Below are 2769 nucleotides of genomic sequence, written 5' to 3' on the forward strand. Positions count from 1 at the left end.
CAACAATTTTTCCCTCAACACCTGCACACATTTGCTGGTCCAACAGGACTTAGTTTAAAAATGCTATTTTTTATTTTGTTTATAAAAAGTGTAGAGGGGTGAAATAAAAATAATTTTCGACCGTAAGTATTCACTTTCGTTGTTTGGCTATAACTTTATCTTCAATCGAAACTTAAAACTCCCAAAATAACATAATTGACTTTGGTCGACCCTATGCTGAAGTCAATTACAGAGAAAAAAAAATAAATAATAAAAAATTAATCCATCTCGCATATCTTTAGCTTTACACTATTCAATCATTTTTTAGTAAACAAACAGCATAACTAAGAAAACTTTAATTCTAAGACTATACAAACAAACGGTGAAACAAAAGTAATTTATTTAAACACTAATTCATTCGAAAATTTCTTCCACTTGAGCGTTGACGGAACTTCTTTAAAAGTGTTGCTTTTAAGTTGCGCTATTTGAAAAGGAACCAGTAGCTTTTTAGCCAGAAACCCCAATTCCTGATAGTTTTTTATTGTAGCAGAAGTAGAAGTAGAAGTAGAAGTTTCAAATTAGTACTTGTACTACTAAGCTCCGAAATTCATTTCTGCTTCTGGCCATAGCAAAAGCTACATTTCTTTTTTGTAATGCAAAACACGAATTCAAATCAAAGTGTAATGCTAACCATACACCCTAATTTGACAATTTTATACTATAGTTGTTGTACACGTACATCAAAATCAAAATTTTGAAGGTGAACTAAATCATGAAAGATGTGACAGAGAAACAGCTGGGGCAGAGGCGGACCAAAAGAAAATTTTGCCCAGTGTTTCTGTATATGGCTCTTGTACCATACCTAATCTTTAATAATTAATAATATAAAATTTAAATATAAATAATTTAGTTGATAAGATTTAGACCATCCAAAAGAGCTTTATTGAAAAGGATTAATTAATGTCACAGAGTCTGAAAACAGAGTACCAAATTATTGAGTAATCTTCGTAATTAACAGTGGAGGAAGCATTATTGTTTAATTTATAACAAATAAAATTTTAAAATTTATTTAAATGTCGTAGAACACATTCAATTAAGTTAGATTTTAATTTTGAAATATCTATCACAGAAGAGAGTCATCTCTATCTCTATCACACCTTATTTTATGTAAACTTTAGCAACAACCAGACAAAGCTAGTTCGCATGCTCAAAATTAAGTACAAGAATAAACCTTTTTCAAAATATTATTATTTCAACATACATTTATCATCATAAAATCAATTTAGTGTATATCTCATACCGTATATCTATTACAAAAGAAAAAAAAAAAAAAAAACTTTTTTCTACCATAACATTTAGGCTCATTTCTTTTTGAAAAAAACGTGACATATAAGATGCAGTTCGTACAATCATGCATGAAATAAACAGTTTTAGAAATACGGCACATAAGATGTACTTAAACATCAATCAGAAACAAAATAGTTTCGCACGGAACAACACATATACTAAATAGTTTCAAACATTAAAAATAAATATGTGAGCTATATCGAATTGTACATGAGTAAATTAATTCCAACTCGTATTCGGCTCGTTAAAATTTCGAGCTTAAAAATTTAATTTATATTCATCTTTGTTTACTAAATTAGTGATTAATATTGAACTCATCTCCAGCAGAACTCGAATGGGCTCGCCAATAGGGAGCTAGATTGGTGGTCCCACCTGCCAACGTGGCAACCCGCATATAAAACAAAGAAACCGTGGGTAGGTCGCAATTACTTCCGTGGACCGTGGATATATATGTCACCACAACGCGCTCACGTGTCCGTACGGCAATAGAGCGCGTTGGTTGTGGTTGAACAAATTATCGCGTGCGCCCGGTGCACCGTGCACCGGTATTTACCAAATCATATCTTAGAGATCTCACAATTTAGAGTTTACTTCGCTAGATACAGTCGGTGAGATTCAAAACGCATTATAAATTACATTCACGCGCTTTTAAAATGTAATAACAATTGCGTTCCCAATACTATTATATTCAGTAAATTCGACACGTCTTTGCTATGCTTTTATTAAAATCTGAACTGCTGTATTTTTTGTTTTCCGGCTTGGAACCCATGATACCTCGGATTCGAATTTGGAATCACATGCTTTTCCATTCTCACACCAGTGAGGTAGGTTCGATATCAATTTTCAAATTTGCATGTGGGTTTCATGCATGGGAGTCCAAATTCAGCAACCAAATTTAAAAAGTTTTGTTATATATATATGTGTGTGTGTGTGTGTGAGAAAAACGTTGTTGGAGATCACATATCAAGATAATATTTTACATTCAACAAGTTACATATATGGTTTCTTATTAAAGTCCTTGATATATATTCCCAAAAGTACGTACTCTCAAAATATATCATAATTTTAGTTTAACTAGCCCTTCGTCATTTTATTAGAATAGTTAATCAAATTAGAGAACAACATGGTACACTCATAGCCAAATTATATCGAAATTAAGAACAATATTAAGTGAGGCTAATTAATCCAAATGTTAATTATGAAACAGTGTAAGTTGTAGCTAGGCAAGCTAAAAAAAAAAAAAGAAAAAATGAAAATTTGGAGGCCCCACTAATAATTCAGCGAGGGAGATAGGTAGATCGAGGCGTTGGGCCACGTCACTCGTTCAAGGCATTAATTATTTGTACGAGCCAAAAGTTGAATAGATGGTTGAAAAAGGACACTAATTTTATGACAAGCTCCTTACACACAAGATTTTGTTGGGACATTTTGATGCTGTTAATT

Source organism: Ananas comosus, linkage group 9 (assembly GCF_001540865.1).
Source record: "Ananas comosus cultivar F153 linkage group 9, ASM154086v1, whole genome shotgun sequence".
Classification (NCBI taxonomy): Eukaryota; Viridiplantae; Streptophyta; class Magnoliopsida; order Poales; family Bromeliaceae; genus Ananas; species Ananas comosus.